Source organism: Chrysemys picta, chromosome 13 (assembly GCF_011386835.1).
Source record: "Chrysemys picta bellii isolate R12L10 chromosome 13, ASM1138683v2, whole genome shotgun sequence".
Lineage (NCBI taxonomy): Eukaryota > Metazoa > Chordata > Testudines > Emydidae > Chrysemys > Chrysemys picta.
The window spans coordinates 26993795-27014376 of NC_088803.1; the positions used below are offsets into that span (position 1 = coordinate 26993795).

A 20582-nucleotide genomic window follows, 5' to 3' on the forward strand; every position below is an offset into this window, starting at 1 on the left:
CAATCCTTTGTGAGCAGACACCCCATTAGCATGATGTGACAGAGTGCTGCCCAAAAGGAAGGATGGCACACACATTGGCACACCTCTGGAGCATTTCTTGGGTCCTGTCTATCTTGATTGGGGCTCTGTGGGCTGAAACGCCAGAGTTGAAGACTGAAGCACGTGTGAGCACAGGGTGCTGCTATTACTGAGTTGGTAGGGGGCATGCTCAAGTGACTGGAGTTCTTTTCCTCAGTGCTTCTAACCCCTCCCTTGCTGCTTAGGAAGGACTAGCTCCCACTCCCACAGAGCACTGTTTTAACCTTTACTTTAAAAGCTCCTCCTCTATCTCCCTATCCCCTGCCATTCCTCCCTCCCTAGAGAAATGAGGGGTTCTTAACCTGACTTGGGAATGAAGAGAAATAGGGCAATTTGGGGATGAAGCGGGAGATCTGTTGTGAGCCTAGGGCTGTGGATTTCTGGGGACCAGTGACCAAACAAAGCACTGGGAATTTAATAACTGAGAACCAGGCTTACCAGTTTTGGGTCTGTAATTGGCCAGCATCCCTGGCTTCTAACTGTCTGAGGCCTCATAGACTCATAGACTTTAAGGTCAGAAGGGACCATTATGATCATCTAGTCTGACCTCCCGCATGATGCAGGCCACAAAAGCTGACCCACCCACTTTCCCTTAACTCAGCTGTTGAAGTCCCCAGATCGTGATTTAAAGACTTCAAGTTGCAGAGAATCCTCCAGCTAGCGACCCCTGCCCCATGCTGCGGAGGAAGGCGAAAAACCTCCAGGGCCTCTGCCAATCTACCCTGGAGGAAAATTCCTTCCCGACCCCAAATACGGCGATCAGTAGAACCCCGAGCATGCAGGAAAGATTCAATTTCTGTATAACTTCCAGTAGCCGGGGGCCTGTTCCTGCAAGTATTTATGACCATGCATAGTACTCTCTGCGTGGAGTAGCCTCATTGCCCAGTTGGCCCTTAGATATCATTGTGCTAGAATCATGCAGTAAAATTCTCAGGGAAGCTGAATAACTAGCTGCCATTCATCATCAGACACCTCTGCCATTCTTGTGCCAAAGCTCTTCAGAGAATCAGCATCTTAATCAGGATTTCCACTCCCCTCCCACCCCCCCAGTCAGCAGTTGGTAGTCTTGGCAGTGTTGGGTTTTACATTGTCATTAGGTGCTGGGAGTTTTGTTGCATTGTCTAGCTTTCAGACAAATATATGGGAAACTTCAGTGTTGCCCACAGGATTTTCGAAAGGGTCATGTTACATGTTTGAACCTGCACAGCTCAAGGAAGTCCCCAGAGGTGGTGTGGTGGTGCTGTCACCTCTTTTCTCCTTCAAAGAGCCAAAGCAGGGTGGAACTCAAGCAGGGGCCCTTGTATGTGTGGCACTGGCTGTGGATGTGAACTGTGCAACCCCCTAGTTCCCAGCATCCGGCTCCATGTGTAAAGCACTGGTGCAATGTGTTCTCTGTAGTTCCTGCCAGCCAAGCTCTGTTGTTGTCCAAGGTGTATGTTGGTGAGTGGCTACAACAAAGTGAGAATCCTGGCAGAGGTGCTTACGTGTTGCAGAGCTACCATGTCTAAGGCTATGCCTACGCTTAACGGTAGAGCGGCACAGCTGTAGCGCGTCAGTGTAGAAACCTACTGCAGATATGGGAGGGGTTCCCCTGTCGCTGTAGTAAATCCATTCCCTGAGAGGGAATAGCTAGGTAAACATAAGAATTCTTCCTTTGAACAAATGCTGTCTACACTGGGGGGTTAGGTCAGCTTGGGGTGTGGATTTTTCACACCCCTGAGCGACGTAGTTGGGTCAATCTAATTTTCTAGTGTAGACCAGCCCAAAATACTTTACGGAAACGCTCCAAGTTGGTTGTGTCCAATGGCTTTCTTCTGTGAGCTTCCTCAGCAACTGCTAAAAAAAAGATTTATCCCATGAATCCGCTATACATATCATTAAACAATAAGGCATGTTTTTCTTTAAAAGTTCCCCTCCTCTGTGATTAGGATGTTATGTATTTAATCACTCTTCCTCTGAGTTTTCCAGCCCTAGTTTGAGATCCTTGCACCATCAGAATAGTATCTTCTTATTGCTTCTAATTGTTAACACATGCCAGTTTTGCAATTTTGCAAACTGGACTGAAATTTGAAGGCTGTTTACATGAAAGATTTACATGCACTAGGAAACCTTCAGAAAATTAGTTTGTTTACCAAACAGCTTATCCAAATCCAGTTTTTAAATCTGAGTGCTAAAATTAAGGCTCTCTTCAGCACTACAGGCTGCCTACTAGAGTGATTTACAACAACCGTTCTCTACAAACAAGAGCTGCGTAAACATGAAGGTATAAAGGATTTTGGAAGGGTCAGTCCAGTTGAAAGTCCAATAGTCTCATCCTTTGAAGCCCCTCTTCACGGGGAGCTAGCATGGATCGTTGTAGTGCAGTATCAGTGTTATTGTTAGCCATAAACAAATTATGGGTATTTAACAAGTTAATGTCAAAGTGGCTGAGAGTCACTGGTAGGTGTGTGCTTAGTGACATCAGCTGGCAAGGAGCCCTGGTAACAGAGAGAGCGGAGGGGGGGGGGGCGGGAGAGAAAGGAGGGTGTGTGTGTCTATATCTGGGTATTCTGGCGAGGTAAAGAGCTGGTCTGTTTGGCTGGACCTTCCCATCTGGGATCCATCTGTGTTTCCCTGGGATCGGACAGGCGGCTCTAGTCAGTGAGAAATCGCAGATGTGAGAGAGCTGACACATGTCCAGCTAATGAAAGAAGGAAGGCTGGTCTGAGGCTGTGCTCGAAGATTAAGAGCAAAAAAAGAAGAGCATTTTATTTATATGTCGAAGAAATTAGGTGAATTCTACAGTAGCTGGATTGTTGTAACCTGGGTATTTCGGGTAAGCAATATTTTTAAATTAGATTATTATTTTTTAAATGTTCAGAGGTTTATTTGTGGTTTTTGTTTGTTTTATTTTTGGTGGTTTTGTTATGCTGTTTTGCTGTGTGCTAATTTTTTAAGAGTAGAAACATTTTTCTGTTCTGTAAATCAGTTGAACCTTGAGCTCAGATAGTGGGAGAGGGTGTATATCTGTGCATGTGAACCCTCACATATGCAGTGCTTTGCAATGTCGCCCTCCCCTCTCTAACCATCTCATTTAGACTGCAGTGGTTCTGCTGGTAAAAACTTCAATAGATGAGCTGACTTGGTGCATGGATTATGCAGCTAAAAAAATAGTAAACTATTTCTCTAAGGAGAGCTGCGTTAGAGCTTTCTGTCCTTTACGTTGCTATGGAAGGGTTTGGTTTTCCTGGGGAGAAGGCTGGCATTCAGCATTTCCTAGTCTAATGGGAAATGGAAAAGTGGGAGGATTTTTTAATGTAATGTGTTTTTCATTGTGGCAAGCTTTATTCTCAGTTTTGCAAAATAATATTTTATAAACTGAGATTTATAATATAGGAGTAAATGTATAGGGTTAAGTCTCCTCCATCAGATCCCAAATGTTCATAATTTTAATACCCCCCCCCCATTTTTTCTCTGCATTGTGCGTGAGAATGCTACCTTTTTGTCTTTATACTCTCAAAGCAGCTATTGATGCTACCAATATTTAAATATCTCAGTTCAGTTTTGTGATGCAGTAACATCTCTCTTTGCTGTTAAAATTTATATTGCAAGGCTACTGTACGTTGGATTCCATTTTATTCTACTGGAATTCCCAATCTTACATATATATCTTAAACCTGCTTTTTGTTTTCCTTTTTTTGCAAAGGTTCAGCAGTTTTAAAATGTTCTGCTGATCCCTCAGGGCATACTACTGTAAAAATTATACCATTGTACACCCGGTGAGCTATTGGCACTGGGGCTGAATGTTTGTGTATTCCACTAAAAATTATTGGCCCTCTTTTTGCATCACTAAACTCCAGAACTGCTGCATTTATAATCCATTGTGTTCTCCTTATGCTCATCCATGAAATGCTGCCCAGTTGCACCAAATATACCAGAATCCACCCTAAAGTTCTGAAGATTAAAAGCGAGGACGGGAAACTTTGCTACAGAATCATAGATGGAAAATATTGGTTGGGTTATCTACTACATCTCCCTGCCAGTGCAGGACTATTCCCTATTGTACACTTACTAGTGCTTTGTCCAGGCTAGTTTTAAACCTGCCAAGTGTCAGGGCTTCCCTTGGGAGACTGTTCCACAGCCTGATAGAGCTCACTGGCAGCAAGTTTATCCCGCTGTTCAGGCTAAATGTCCCTATTCTTAGTCTCGTTTCATTATTCTTACTTACGCGCTCTTACCATCTTAAATAATTCTCTTTCTCTTGGAGTTTGCAAACGTTCACTGGGTGTAGGCTGTTTCCGTATGCTTTGCAAGCCAGCACCTCGGCTAATGAAAGTGACTCTGCACATGGACACCTAAACCTTGCTGTTTGTCCCTTGATTTCCAATACCTAGGAAGTAGCTATGAGAGCCTACTGGGCAATGCTGTGCAAATTAACATCCCAGAACATGCCAGAATGAAGGAAGAATGTCACAAACCGTACAAGCGTGTGCAAATTCTGAACAGTGAATTTTTGTTTTCTGTTTTATTTGCATCAGTGTGTGAGCTATTTCTGGTGCAGTTGGGTAGTTTCAGCTATGATGGTATTGAAGACCTGCAGAATTTGCCAGTGTTAATGCTGTTACTCATTGAAATTACTTTGCTCCATTTAAGACTTGATCCTGTAGTCACTATGCAAGCAAACTCCCAGTTAAGTGATTAGGAGTTTTGCCCATGTTTGGACTGCACAATTGGGCTATTAGTCTTTATTTTAAACAACTAGCCTGCCAAATTCACGTTCGAGTTCTGCAGAAGACTGAGTCCTGAGGAAGAGGAGAAGAGATTAGAACAGAGGGGGGCAAACTACGGCCCTCGGGCCGCATCCGGCCCGCAGGACCCTTCCCTCTGGCCCCCGAGCTCCTGCCAGGGAGTGGAGTCAGGACAGGCTTGCGGAGGAGCCAGCCCAACTCCCTGGCAGCACAATGAGCAGGGCAGAGGCTAGCCCCTGACCCCTCCCCTTCTGCTCTCTTCCCTCCCTGCCTCCCTCGTAGTCACAGTTCCCCCAGCGCCTGGGTTGCAGCTCCTGCTGGGCGGCACGGCTATAGCACCGCCAGACCCGGTGCTCCAGGGCAACACAGTCAGGGGGCGGGGAGCAGGGGGGAGTTCTGGGGGGGTTCCAGGGGGGTGTTCAAGGGGCCTGGGCCCTGCTGCCGGGGACAGGGGCAGAGCAAGCCAGGGTCCCCCGCCACCCCCAGCATGTGTGGCCCCTGTCCTCAGCAGCCAAGCCCAGACAGGGAGCGAGCCCTGCCCGACTGCCAGGGAGAGCAGCCAAACGAGCAGGGGAAATGCACAGGGAAAGGACTGAGCCCCCCTTTCCCCTACCTGACAGGTGACGAGGGGCGGGGAGAGCAGGGAGGGTTAGATAGGGGGTGGGGGAGCCCAGGGGACAGTCAGGGTTGGGGAGCAGGGGGGATTGGATAGGGGACGGGCGTCCCAGGGGGTTGGTCAGGGGACAGAGAGCAGCGGTGTTTGGATAGGATGCGGGAGTCCCGGGGAGCAGTCAGGGGTGGGGAACATGGGGGTTGGATGGGGGTGCGGGTTCCGGAGGGTTGGATAGGGGGTGGGGGCCTCGCTGTTTGGGGAGGCATAGCCTTCCCCAGCCTTGCCTACCTGGCCCTCCATACAATTTCTGTACCCAACGTGGCCCTAGGGTCAAAAAGTTTGCCCACCCCTGGATTAGAACAACACTGTAGGATGTTCAGCGAACATTGGGGGAAAAGTGCTTAGAACAGAGATAACTCAGTGGTTTGAGCATTGGCCTGCTAAACCCAGGGTTGTGAGTTCAGTCCTTGAGGGGACTATTTAGGGAACTGGGGTAAAAATCTGCCTGGGGCTTGGCCCTGCTTTGAGCAGGGAGTTGAACTAGATGGCCTCCTGAGGTCCCTTCCAACCCTGATATTCTATGAAACAAAAAAACATAGGTAGATGTTCATAGAATAACGCCTACGTGTTGTCCAGAATTATATGGATAATCATTATAGATACATAGGAATGGGAGAGTGCATGGATAAAATAGGATCTGATCAAACTGTTCAGTGATTCAAAAGGAGTGAAAAGTTCATGACTTTTTATTAGTCCACTTAGGATCTCATTCTGCCACCCTCAAGAAGAAGCATCATCTCACTATTTCAACAACTGCCAAGGACACGTTCTGCCACACTAACTCACAATTAGTTATTTTGGAAGCCGTGGTGGTGTAGCAGCGTCAGTCCCAGGATATTGGAGGGAAAAGGTGGGTGAGGTATAATGTCTTTTATTGGACCAACTTCTGTTGGTGAGAGAGAGAAGCTTTTGAGCTTATACGCAGTCCTGTTGGAATCTGTAGTAGCTCTGTTTTTTCTGAACACCTCTATACTGAAAGACTTCAGCAAATTGGAGGTGAAATCAGAAAATGATGCAAAATTAAGGATCTTGAAGGGCTGATTTGAGGGAGAGGTTAGGAGAACTAAGCATGTGTACCATGACTGGATGATGACTAAGGGAAATATAACCAAAACCGAGTATTAGAAGGCTGTAACCACAGAAAGGGAAAGGAATTGCTCAGAGTGGGCCAGTGGCATATTGCTAAGAGTAAGAGTTTAATCAGAGCGCAGAGAAGCTTAAATTGACTATGGGGATAAATTCCTAATCTGAGGAGTATTCCTAGACTGGAATAGTCTTCCTAGGGGAATGATGGAAGCACTATCACGTGGGTCATTTAAAAATGGAAAAGACACATTCAAGTGCAGTTTTACTATGAGTAGTGATTATGGAAAAGTGTTATCTTCTTGCTTCCCCTACCTGCTTGGTGTATTTGAATTGTATCTGCTAATAGTGCTGAGGGCCTGATCCAGTGCCCACTGAAGTCACTGAAAAACTCCCATCTATTTCAATGGGTTTTAGATTAGGCTCTAATATTACAGTGTCACTTTTCAGAGGCCTACAGCACCAACATCATCAAGGTTCTGTCTACACTGCAATTAAAAACCTGTGCCAGCTGTCTCGGTTTGCGGGGTTCAGGCTGAGGGGGCTGTTTAATTATGGTGTAGATGCTCAGGCTGGAGCCCAGGCTCTAAGACCCTGTGAGGTGGGAGAGTCCCAGAACTCGGGCTGCAACTTGAGCCCAAATGTCTATACCGCAATTAAATAGCCCCTTAGCGTGAGCCCGAATCATCTGGCACTGGCCAGCTGCGGGTGTCTAATTGCAGTGTAGACATACCCTGAGAGAGATCTGGATTTGATTTCTTCTAGGGCTCCATCAACATAATTGTTTACCAAGTCCCAATTGGTTTACCTTTGCATACCCACTTGAAGGCAAAGGGGTTGCTCACATGTCATTGAGGGCATAATTTGGCCTGCAGAACCTTTTAGTCATGATGCTAATGCACAAGAAAGAAAGAACAGTGCCTGACTTCTGGATTCCAGGTTGAGTTTGCAAGGCTGGCAGTTCCAGATCCAGCATTTTGTGTAACTAATTGGGACTGTAAACATGGAAACTCCCAATGCCATGTTTAGTTACTCTTAGTAGAAAATACCATGGTTTACAACCCTGATTTGGTATGGGGAGGACTAAATGGCCTGTTGGCTTTCCCATTTCTAGTTTTTATGATTTGGAGAAAAAATCTCTAATTTGATTGGTACCCAGACACAGTTTCCATTATATTACTAGATCGCTGAGTACAATGCAACAGAATATGAAGGGACTTCTGTGAAAGGTGTGGAGGGAGATGCTTGTTAAAAGGCTTACAGGCAGCATTAGATAACATTGTGTTTTTAAATTTGAACTGAAGAGAAAGAGTCACTTAGTGTCACCTACTCTTTTTTTACATGCTAGAAGAGCTGACTTTTCTGTATTCTCTCGGAGTTAAATGGTAAACCTTCCTTGACCAAATCTAATGGCTAGCTAATATTTACATACTCCATTGTTTTTCAGAGATTAGGTATAAAATTGTGTTCGAACAAAAATTTGACAATGGTCATTGGGAAAGCCATGTTGTACCCTTCACAAAGGCTAATTAAACTTTACTTGTGAGATGTTCTTTTACTTCATTTGTACAAAGATTTGGAGACGGCTCCTGAAGTGAATCAGAAAATACCCGTATTTCTGCTTACATTTGATACCAGGGGCCTTGAAGTGCAGGGGAGAGATGGTCCTGTAGTTAAAGTACGGAACTAGGAGTCGGACTTGAGTTCCATTGTTGGAGCTGCTAGATATTTTCTGTGTGACCAGGGCATGTAATTTCTTTGTGCCTCACTTGCATAGACTCTAAGGCCAGATGGAAGCACTGTGAACTTCTAGTCTGACCTGTATACGCAGGCTATAGACTATTTTCCTCATAAACTGGATTTCCACATGTGTAAAAGTCTCATCATCCGCTCGGTATTAAGAGTCTTAACTCATTGTATTCTTATAGCACATTACAAACCAAGTAATTCACATTGTTCTTAACAGCTTTGGGCAGTGGCACTTTAAAACCTACCCTGAGTTTTTAAAACAATGCTTAATGAGTTTCATTGTTCCAAGTCCCCTGCTCAGATGCAGCATTTCCTTCTTTCTTGGTTGTGGCAGTGTCTCTATTGCAATTCAGGGTCAGGTGGATGGACTTTTGGACAGAAGAACATTGTTAGCAGCTGGAACTCTTAAGTGTCACTTTTACTCTTCAGTGCCACGAAAGCTGCATGACGAAAAGCCAAAAATCTATCAGTCGGCCCACAAATCAGAGGTCTTTCTTCCAGTCCGGCCATGGAACTTAAATAGTCATCCATGTATTGACAGCTGTCTGTTATTTAACTAAATCTAAATGAGGACGGAAAGGGAGTGTGCAGAGAATGCTGCTGCTTTGAAAGAACTCAAACCTGTTGCTGTGCTGCAAGCTGTGAATGTTTAAAGACCTCGTATTACTTACCATGCTGGAGGAGCGGGAAGGGAGGATTGGGTGGGAGGGGGGTGTTATTGTGAGGGTAACAGATGTGCCCTATGCTGTTGACGCGTGCCGGCTCTGTTCCTTTGCTCTTAACACCAGGTGCAGCTATTGTTCTGGCTGGTCTCTATTCATCCAGCCTCGTCTGTTACTCTGCTCTTTCTAGCTCATTGTTTCTGAAGAAAATTAGCATTAAAAACCCATCCGAAACCCCCATGTCCCTCAACTGCAGGTGACTGTTATTGGCTCCAGCTGCCACCCTTGCGCTTGATTACTTCCATATGGGGTTATGGTAAGAAGTAATATCCACTTACTGATTTCCCTCTCCCCCTCCCCCCGCACTTTATTACTCACCAAGAACAATACCCTGAAATCTATTAGACCCCCCCGCTCCCCAATAGGCTCCACATTCTACTCAGTATTAGGATGGTGATGAACATTTTACAAGCAAAGCTAATTATCTCTCCCCCTCTCCCCCCCCCATTCTCTTCCTCCCTCCCTCTCCTCCTCTGTAAAAGTGAAATAACCAAGGGCCAATTGGTAGTAAATTAAATCTTTGAAATATCCAGAGATGAGGCGTCTTGCTAACAGGAAAATTCTGCTAGATTTTGGATGATCTTTAATGGAAACTATTTAGCCATCATCTTTTATATCCTGTTGTGCCACACCTATGAACCAGATGAGCAAATCACATTTCAGGGAACCACAAGAGAATAGACGCTGCTATTTTTACAAGTTGATTGTTAATTTCATAAGTTTAGACAGACGAAGGGAGGGGCGGCGGAGACACTTTAAAAAAAATGTGGATGATCTAGTTGTTAGGAGCAGAGCACTCCTCGTTTTTTAATATAACACATCTCAAGAATGGTGTGTTTTGATTTTGTTTTAAATCTAAACCATTTAATGTGTGTTTTTTACTGTAAAATATAGCACTTTGGAGCTCCCTGTTTCTCCTTGTGACCCCAGGTTAAATGTTTTTTCCCCCTTTATAATCTAAGCACATTTCTGTCAGCCCTGCACCTTAGCCTAGGATCTGAAATCAAGCTGCATTCTTTCTGGCTTGTGCATCATCATCACCAGCAAAAAAAACTTTCTCTGTTACACCTGGGCAGCCTGTTGTGCAACTATCCTATTTATTATGATGCTTGAACCAGATGAGAATCAAACTCTCTCACTTTTCCTCCCATAGCTGTGTTGACCTTGCAGAATTAATAGGAATCAAAACAAAAACTTCTGTTGTCACCAAAGTCAGCCAGTAAAACTGTGAGGGAGCAGATGTATGGAATAAAAGGGTAATTTTTTTGGTTTACTTTGTCCCTTTTTAGGGTAGAACTGAACCTTGAAAGGCATTAAGGAAGCTAGAGCAGTGTCAGCACAGATAACCATGGCCAGTGCTATAATTCCATGGGGGACAAAGCAACTTTTTATACTTATGGACGAGGATTAGGAAACTACTTTCATAGAGAACTGGATGAAAGGATAACGCAAGATTTCCAATATACTTATAGTAGTTTTCCAGATGGAAATACATTCACTTGAACTGTGACCTTGTAATTCACTGGGTTCTGAAGAGGTTACTTCTGGGTGATCAACTAATTTCAGTTGACCTGTTCACCAGGGCACTGAGTGGTGGAGCTGTCACATACACGGCCCTGCACCTTGGGTAGCAGGCTGCTGTGGGGAAGATTGACACCAGTCACTGACTGGCTCAGACACAGACGCACTTTCCGTGTGGTGCTGACTGAAGGAGGAAGCCTATTAGGCTCGTGTAAACCCCAGCCATTATATATTATGAGACCAATTTTCAAAAGAGCTTGTCTAAATCGCACATACAAATCCTGCATTTTCACACACACAGTGGCACTTAGCCGCCACTTACCTGTGTGCACCTAAATGCTCGTTATGCAATTTAGGTGACCACTTATGAAAACTGGGCAATTTGTGTTATGAACACGCATTCTGCCGCTATATTAAGGTAACAGAGTGGGCTGGTGGTTAACAGCTGACTGGGAGGGGGGGCTCCTGTGTTCTATTCCTGGCTCTGCCACTGACTTGTGTGTGACCTTGGGAAAGCTAACCTGTCAAGTGCGGTGTTTACCTCTCCTATAAAATGCTGATAAGACTTTCCTACCTCATAGGGGTGTTGAGATTCCTGGTTTTATTCCCCACTGGTGTCCAGCAGCCTAAACAACTGGTTGTCCTTCTCCATAGCACTTGGAGGGAGGTCAGACCTTTGTGATGCAGGGGCTAGAGACTGCCCTTCTGGAGAATAGCCCAGCATTCTCTGCCGCAAAAGAAGCCCAAGCAGCAGATTGGAGTCTTTTAACCAGTTTTCCTTTATTTGTTTTTTTTTAAGATAAATTAACTTTATCCTCAGCTTGGCCCCCTACCAAATTCTGACATTGGAACCAAATTCAGTGGGAGCTGAGCTTTCTGGGGCACTGTGGCTGTTGTTTCCGTCCCCTGCCTTCCTGTCAGAATGGGCAAAATGGTGAAGGAAGGGAAGAGGGCTGGGCAGGGTTGAGATGGAACAGCTCTGGTATGCAGGGGATGGGGCAGGTAGATCTCTCTGTGGCGCTTTAAGAGGAACAGGTCCAACCCCACAGTTGGTGTTCAGGCCAGACAAGTTTCTAGCTGTAGGAGCAGCCATCCAGCTCAGATGCTTTTCTGCTCCCCAGCTCTTCTCAAGAGATTTAGCAGTATAACAGCAGGCAGCAGTGGTGCCTTTGCCAGTTCAGGAGGCCGTGCAGCCAACATCTCAGTTCCCAGCAGCAGCTGCAGTGGGGGAGGGTTGCAAAGCAGTTCCCCACTGGGACCTCTGATCTCTCTAGTGGGCTTTGCAGAGGGGTAGCCTCGTGGAATCAATTCTCCCTTTAGGGTTTCAGGTCTCTTGCCCAGGGCAAGTGGGCTGCTCCAGCCCTTCCACCTTAGTTTAAATTCTTGGCCCCTCTCTGTGTTACAATCAGCTACATCTTCCCCAGGAGGTAATGAAGAAGGTCTCTTTCTCTTGGGTGGCAGCAATGCATAGGTGCTGGAACTATGGGTGATGGGGGTGCTAGTGCAGCCCCTGGCTTGAAGTGGTTTCCATTATATACAGAGTTTACAGTTTGGTTTAATGGCACTCAGCACCCCCACTATACAAATTGTTCCAGCACCCCTGCAGCAATGTATGTGACATCCTACCCCACATGCCCTTATTTCCAGCTATTGCAACTTGCTATCACTCCCCTGCCTTCCCCTGCAGTGGATACCTGTGGGTCTCTGTCAAACCACTTAAATATTCACATGTGGGAGGAAACCAGACAGCCTTCTGTGGTTTCCACTAGGAGCAAACAGCCTCCAAAGGGTGAACTTATTGCCTTAGAGCCCCTAAAATACTTGTCTAAAGTGAAACTGTTCTGTTTGAATCAATGAAGCAGTCATTGGTAAAGAGAAACTGGAAGTCAAGGAGAACTCCCATTAACACAAGTCAAAAAAAATCCAAACCTTGTTCTAAAAAAGGTTATAGAGCTTCATAACCTTCCATCTTCTCCTCTCAAGAAAGAGGAAAGCTGTCCAGATCTGATCAGGAGGAGGGAGCTCTGAATAGACTATTTCCCTCACCCCCAGTTGTTTGAGGCGAGGTTCAACAAGTTCTTGCCTATGCTTGGGATCCAACCTCCATTGGCAGACGATCCAGAACAGAGTGGTAGGGCTGGCCAAGTCACCAGAAGTGCTTTCTTTCCAAATCCAAGGAGATTTGCATTCCTCTCCATCACTTGCTGGATCTTATCAAAGATGTAGGATAATGCCCAGGTAAGGTAAAAGGGCTGGATAGACTGTTCTTTTTGATTTAAAAAAAAGAGAGAATTTGTTACTACTGCAGCATCTGTCTTCAGAATTGTATCTGTGATCAATGCTACAGTGATCCCTATGGAAGGGGTGATTTCTGCCCAAGAGAATAGACTCATCTGATGAAATTATGAGGCCTCAGAATCAGTCCTTAAGGCATTTTATCACACGTATCTGCTTCTCCAGGGCCATTCTAGCATCAGCAGATGAGCTGAGAAGTGCAGTTCCTTAAAAGGATAGGAAATGGCCCATGATCCTCCAGAAGACATCTCTGACAGCTTTGTTTGTCGCAGATTCTTCCTTGGATTCATTTGAGATTTGCTGTCTAATCCAGGGCCTCAAAAATTGTACGTTAAAGATGTCTCTGTCTCTGGAAGGTGGGAATACAGGCCGAACATTTCAGTGCTGTACACAATTGGTTTTGCATTTATGACGGGGCAGATTCTTTGGAGTTTGACAATAGTAGATGCTCTGCAAGGGAGGATCGGATCTGTGTAGATAAATCGGAGGTTAGAAAATGTGTGAGAAACGTGAGGCTGGTAAATATCCCCAGCAGCTTTCTTCAGACTTGTAGTAAACCTACAAAGTCAAATCCCAAATTTAAGGGGTTTCTTCTCCCCAATTAAATGATCAGACCATATGGTGTTTACTGAAAGTGCCTGTGATATGGAAGGAGCCTACCGACTATATCACTCTCTTTCAAAAGAAGCTGCTTTACCTAATGTCACTGTCCTGAAACCTGCAGGTTCTTTTCAGCAGCAGATGAGCTGGGGATTATTTCAGTGACCTTCTCCCTGCTGTTGGTATAACCTTCTGATTCTGCTGCTGTGGTGCTGCTTAATCTTATGTGCATTTAGCAATCTTCCCCTGTCTTTCACCAATATAACTAGTGTGTCTTTTTTTTCTCCCAGGGACTCTACCCAGGTCATTGTCTTTCACTCCCCTATAAAAAAATGACTGGTTTAAGATCCTTGGGATGAAAAGGTTGGAGCAGCATCTCTGTTTTCTGAAAATTACTAATTACTGCCGTTAGTAAAATAGATCACCTCTTCAGGGGGAAGTGTGTGGATCAGGAAATACTAACACCCTGACATTTTTTTTTAATGTATTGTAGAAAGCTGTTATCAAAGAGAGCACATGGAAAGAATTTTCACATGACTTCTGAAGAGAGATTAATTAGTATTGGAGGGGAAGGAGGGAGGAAATCAGGCAACTGTTTTGCTACTTGAACTTTGCATTTAAGGGAATGGAAAAGTGGCAAAGTCAGTCTTTGTGCCTCCTGCTTATTTAGGGATTAAAGTGTCCAGAATTGGGGCAGTGGCCTTGGTGTCCATTTATGAGTTGGCCCCGGCCTAGAAAATTAACTTCTAGTCCCTTTAATGTAATTGTGGGGCTTGAATGTAGCTTGTAATGAGTTCTCACTTGTCTTGCCAGTATATAAATTAATAATACTGTGACACCTTACTCGAGTCTGGTGTAAATTCACTGCTCATGGCATAGTTATTAGAGATTGAGCTAATATGATTCTTTCCTCCTCCCCTCTGCCCCCCCCCCCCCCCCCCCCCACGGTTTGTGCTCCAGCATCAAAGCTTCTAGAATCAAAATCCATGCTTAGGTCACCAAAAAGCTGCCACATCAGTGTGCTTAATACTTAATGTGTAGTATGCTTGAACTGTGGCTCTTCTCTGAAGAGTGTTGCTGAAAATAGCATCGGCCTTGGCTACACTGGCAATTCACAGCGCTGCACTTGCTGCGCTCAGGGGTGTGAAAAAACACCACCCCTGAGCACAGCGAGTGCAGCGCTGTAAAGCCCCAGTGTAATCAGCGCCTGCAGCGCTGCACGCTCGCTCGCAGCGCTGCAAGCTATTCCCCTCGGAGAGGTGGAGTACTTGCAGCGCTGCGAGAGCTCTCTCGCAGCGCTGGCGGCGCGACTACACTTGCGCTTCAAAGCGCTGCCGCGGCAGCGCTGTGAATCAGTGAGTGTAGCCAAGGCCATCAGGAGGCACTGCGTTATCTCAATGGTTTCTAAAGCAAGTGTTCTCCATTGACAAGATTTGCAAGTGTTGTCTGGGGTTTTGTCTTCACTACCAACGTTAAAGCTGTGGCAGCGCTTTAACGTGGCTGTGTAGTCATGGCTGTAAAAACCCACCCCCACGAGGGGAGTAGCTACCAACGCTGGGAGCCCAGCTACCAGTGCTGGTGCCCTGTCTACACTGCCACTTTACAGCGCTGAAACTTGCATCGCTCGGGGGGGGGGGGGGTGGTTCATACCCTTGAGCAAGAAAGTTTCAGCGCTGTAAAGTGGCAGTGTAGACAAGGCCTAAGTTTTGAGAGTTGAGCTGGGTTATCTCCACTTTGCACATAATCACCAGTAATAAAGCTGCTGAGGGTTAAATGATCTCTTCAGCGACACCCAAGCAAGACCGTTGTCTTCTAATTTATGCCCTCAGTGGCACTTGTGCAGTCCCAGTCCCTTCAGTAAGTTTGCACAGATGTAACTCACTGGAATATAATAAATAATTTTGTTGATAGACACAAGAAGGAACAGAATCTGTGGCTTGTTCCGTCTGAGCTGGAATGGGTCTTTGGGTAAAAAGAGTAAAATCAAGTAGTTAGAATCCGCTCAAGTTCCTTTTGAAAAGTAATACCTTAAGCCAATGTCAGGTATGTTGCGAGAAAGAAACTAATCTTGAAGGGGTACCCCCACAGAGGTGGCTGTTTTTTTTTAGTGGAGATGGATCCAGTGAAGTAATGCCTGTTTGCATGGCTTGTAATTCTGTACCACACAGACTCAAGTCTTTTAAAATACACATACTACACAAAAACAAATTCTAAAGAATCTTACCCTTAAATGTAGCCTCACTGTGAATATCAAGAGGACTCTCCATCTCTATCCAAAGTACCAGTAGTCAGCATAATTCATGAGCTTATTAATCTATTGTTCTTTAGGGTCTCTTTCTTGTCGTTTTAGTTACTATCTCATGTGCAAATCTGATTTGCCTAATGGCCTGGTGATTGTAATTGAAAGGCACTCTGCACTTACTTGATTGTGGAAAGTCTCACTCGGGCTCACACACAGATAGGACTCTGCCTCTGCTGAGAGGAAATCTATAGGCTGGAGAAGGAAATGTCATTTGAATCACACTTGGCTTTTACACGTGTGGTTGCAGTTTTTGAAAACACACTTTCTGATTCCGATTTCTCTAATGCTAAAGGTGGAACCTTCCTTTGCTGGCTCTTGAGAGCTGGTCAGGCAGGGCTGGTGTATTTAAGTGCATAGCACCATTCCAGTGACTTCTGAGATGGAATGGCATCTGTTAGTTATGCTACATTATAGACAAGGCACTTCCAGCTCTTTAAAAACTAATACAGTGACCAATGCTATTCTTTTTTGTTAGCAAGCTACATTCATGAAGCTACCGTAGCAGCTTAACATGCATTAAGATACACTAGACCAGATTCTCTGGGCTGCCAAGTTCACTTTGCATCTAAATGAACTTAAAGCATCCAGTGGCTGCTCCTGGATAATTCCCCCTCATCTCCCATCGAGAGGTAGGCAGCAGTTATGAGGCTCAAAGTGTACAAGGCACTCTCTCCAAAGAGAACTAACATGAATTATGACTAGATTAGTCTGCCTTGGATACATGGGTAAATTGACAGGGTAGCAAGAGTGGGGCTAAAGAAAGTAGCACAAATGGAATGTAATTAATGGTTACAACAGTCAAGCCACAGTTGGTTATGATGTGAGGGACACTAATATGCCACTTAGATAGTGCTGGATTCTGATGCCTTGACCTTATAGGAAATTGTGGCTATTAGAGGTGGAAAAGACCTACTATCCCAGTCAGGGTCATGACTGACAGTGTGGCCTGCATATCAATTGGCAGGAAAGACTGAGACCCCCTTTCTCTCTGCGTCAAAGTGATAAAGTTATGGAACTGGTGCATAAAACATTGCATAGGAGCAATGTATCGTCCAGGCAGACAAACTGTTTTACAGCCAACGCTATCAGCAGGTATTTTTCCCCAAGACTACATATGGGAACTGAACCCCCATGTCCTGGTCAGCATTTTTCAGGTTTGGGGATTTCCAGAAGTGGACCTCTTTGCAACCGCTATGAACTAAAAAGGCCAACTGTTTCGTTCAATGGGCGGTTTAGGTCCCAGTTCCTCTGCCTACTCCCTTGGACAGGGAAGCTGTTTTATGCGTTTTCCCCCCAATGGCTTTGATCCTCAGAGTGGTGAACAAAATCAGCCAGGAGCAGAATCATTCTAATAACCCCAATGTGGTCGAGGCAAGCGTGGTTTCCTTATCTGTTGCACCAAACTCTTTGTCCACCGATAAATCTTCCAGTCACTTCTTAAATCCTCTCTCAGGATGCCGGTCAATTGGTACATCCCAATATAAGTGGTGTTTGCCTCAAGGCGTGGCTCCTCGATGGTTCGCAAGAATACAGTCTTCCTGTTCTGCAGACATATGGCACCTATTCTTAAAGAATAGGAAAGATTCTACCAGAAATGCTTACCTTTAGAAGTGGAGAAGATTTAGTCACTGGTGTGAACTCCAAGACACTGTCCCACAGTCTGCCCCATTTCAGTTCGTTCTGGAATATCCATTGCAGCTAAAGAAAATATGGCTGTCACTTAATTCTCTCAAGGTTCCTCTGGCAGCCATAACACCATTTCATACCACTATTGAGGGGGGTCTCCCTGTTTGCTGCATCTGCTAGGTTCATGAAAGGTCTGGGAAATTTCTTTCCACCAGTGCAAGTCCCTATCCCTGTTTGAGACCTTAATCTGGTTCTTAAGTCTCATGAAAACTCCCTTTGAACTGATGGTAACCTGCTCCTTATCGAATTTATCTGTGAACAACAGCCTTCCTAATGGCTATTAGCTCAGCCTGCAGAGTCAGAGAGATCGGCACTTTAATGGTGGACCCTCCTTTCAATTTTTTACAAGGATAAGGTTTCCTTATCTGCATCCCGGTTCCTTTCTAAAGTGTCTTCTAAGTTTCATGTGAATCGGATCCTTTACGTGGTAGTTTTCATTCAGAAACCACCAAGTCCAGCGTGCAGACTGCACTCCATATTCTAGATGTCAGAAGGATGTTATCTTTTTCTGTCTACGTAGGATTAAACCATTTCATAAATCACCTACATGGATTGTTCCATTTTGCAAACAGATCAAAAAGCTCTGCTATTTCTACCCAGAGGCTATCAAAATGGATTTCTGGATGTATTACAACTTGTACGGTGAACATCCCCTGCTGCTGGCGTGTCAGCTCATTCTGTGAGGTCACGGTGTACATCTGTAGCTCTACTTAAAAATGTCCCAGTTGCTGAGATTTGCAGAGCTGCTACATGGTCTTAGGTATGTGCCTTCTCCAAAAACTATGCTTTAGACGACGATGCCTCCAGATCTGATGTGGCAGTTGACAATGCAGTTCTTTCCTCTGTAATGGACTCAACTCTGAAGCTCCCCCCTCCTGATGGGATACTGCTTGGAAGTCACCTGACGTGGAGCACCCATAGGGTGCTACTTGAAGAAGAAAGAGAGGTTACTCACCCTGTGCAGTAACTGTAGTTCTTCGAGAGGTGTGTCCTTATAGGTGCTCCATTACCCACCCTCGTTCCCTTTTGCTTCGGAGTTTCCTTCTGAGACTCAGCAGTGGAGAAGGAACTGATGGCAGTTCACTTGCTCAGCCTGATATAGTGGCAGCATGGGCCACGAGGATATCTAAGGCGCATGCGTGGGCTGAATAGACACTGATGATGAAAATCTATTGAAAGTGCATGCAGATGAGGGGGAGGGGTCAAGTATTTCTGAAATGGAACACCCACCGGGATGCATTTCGAAGAACTACAGTTACTGCACTGGGTGCGTAACCTCCTTTTTTCCTGGTCTTCATCCTACATTCAGGGAAATAGGATTGCCTGTTGGACTCTGCCTTCTGTTTTGAGAAAACTTCAATATTAATTTTCATTCCTGGGGACACTGCGCATGGTGGTTTGTTTGTTTGTTTGTCCTGGTCATTCTTTTGTTGTTAATTCTCTTTGTGTTAGCGGTGTGACTCTGCTGGTTCTTGTTTGGCAAACCTGATTTTTCATCCAAGCCAGCAGTTATGACTTATCAGTTCCTTGACTGTCAGTGCTCTGATTTCACAAAACCTGACTTCTTCAGTGCTTCTGTGCTTGTTATCTGAGAGTTTTGATAAGAGTGTACATCTGGGGTGGCAGGCACCCTTGGTTCCATCTTGCTAGTAGGAATCCTCTAGATGGTCCTATATTTATTCATCTTCCGTGTTCAGGTAACTAACTGATTTTTCTTTTCAATGCTCCCTGCTCCTCTTTTTATTTAATTATTAAGACAGTGCTATTCACCATGCTGTTTAGTAATTATTCATGACACTTGGGCTGTTGATGGGGACATTTCCAGCCATACATTTAATACTATTTTATCTGTAGTCTGTTCTGCTCCTTGTTCCTGGGTTACCTGTTTTGGTGATTGACACTCATTGGCTACACTTGTGTCTTTTGTCACTGGATCTGTTAGGACCCATCCCTCATAACCTTGTTTGTCCTCAGGGATCTGTGCACTCAGACATCTCCCTCGTTGTTGGAGGTAATCCAGGCTTGCCTGAGGTCTGGCTGCTTTTCAGCAATGTTTTCAGCTTAGTTGATAATGACTGCTTGGGTTCTACCAACCAGCAGGGATTTTTAAATTTTTGTTGGAATACTCTGATTTCTAATATCCTTCCCATGTTTTCTATTGAGGTTAAAGTTTCTTCTTTCAAGCCTTTCGGTGGTTTGCTAGAGGGCCTGTATGATGAATTTGCTGCATCTGTTCTTAAAAGAAAGAGGGAATATTTTCTTCTCCAATAATTCTCAGGTTGTTTTCCTCTTGTCTTATTTTTTACCTTCTTTGGTCTCCAAGGAAGATTGTGTCTATTGCTGAGGTCAGACAATAACACTCTGCAGTATGTAAAACCATACATGCAGCTCTAGTTTGTCTTTTGCACAACCTGGATGGTTTAAGGACTAAGAAATTGGCCAAGGCTGGGAGATGGAAAAATCTAGGTATGGACATGCTGCTGGCAGGTTAGGAAGAATCACCTCAGTCCTATGATACGGGGGTCAAGGGTGCCTGGTTCCATTACTAATGGGGTTTTTATCCACTTTTTGTGAAGGAAGCTTGTGGTTTGGATTTACTCTTGAACTCTTCAGCTACTCCTGGATTCTCTTGGGGGCAACAGGGGCCAAAAAAATCTTTGTATCTGGTGTGAGAGTTTCTCAGATGCAGCCCTAATGACAATTATCCACACCTTGGTGACCTTAGACTGTTACTGCAAAATGCTGTACCTAGAAGGCACAGCTTGTGCAGAACCATGCCTCACTGTGTCAGCAGCTGGGAGTACCTCATGGCTGTGCCAGCTCCTGTGCCTGTTGAGTGAAATTCAGAATAAGCAGAGTGATAAAGCCCTGCGTGGGTACTGGCTGCCTGAGAATCATCTCTGTGTGACATGAACACAGCTGAGATCAGATGGGGCATTTAAGGTAAGGGTGCGTAGAGTTGAATGGTGCAGGGCATTCTTAGGAAAGAGCCCCCGATGATCTGGCAAATCATCTGAATACCTCAAAATGCTTTATAAACATTAAAGAATTGGGCCTCTTTCATGCACATACACGAGCTAGATACTTTATTAACTCAGTTTCACAGATGAGGAAACGGGTGTGATGACTTGCCCAAAGTCTCACAG

General features: G+C 45.0%; 1 protein-coding gene across 6 annotated transcripts in view; it reads left to right on the forward strand.

Moving 5' to 3' along the window:
- Positions 1-20582, forward strand: part of CBFA2T2 (CBFA2/RUNX1 partner transcriptional co-repressor 2) — a 94536-nt gene that overhangs the window by 30798 nt on the left and 43156 nt on the right. Inside the window, exon 1 of one of the 6 annotated variants that reach the window (XM_065565698.1) lies at positions 2576-2893. The exons of 4 other annotated variants lie outside the window; for them this stretch is intronic. The gene's annotated coding sequence lies outside the window, so the exon portion shown is untranslated. Of the gene's footprint in view, positions 1-2575; positions 2894-20582 lie in introns of those variants that run through there. One more of the 6 variants, XM_008168141.4, reaches the window with a different exon arrangement.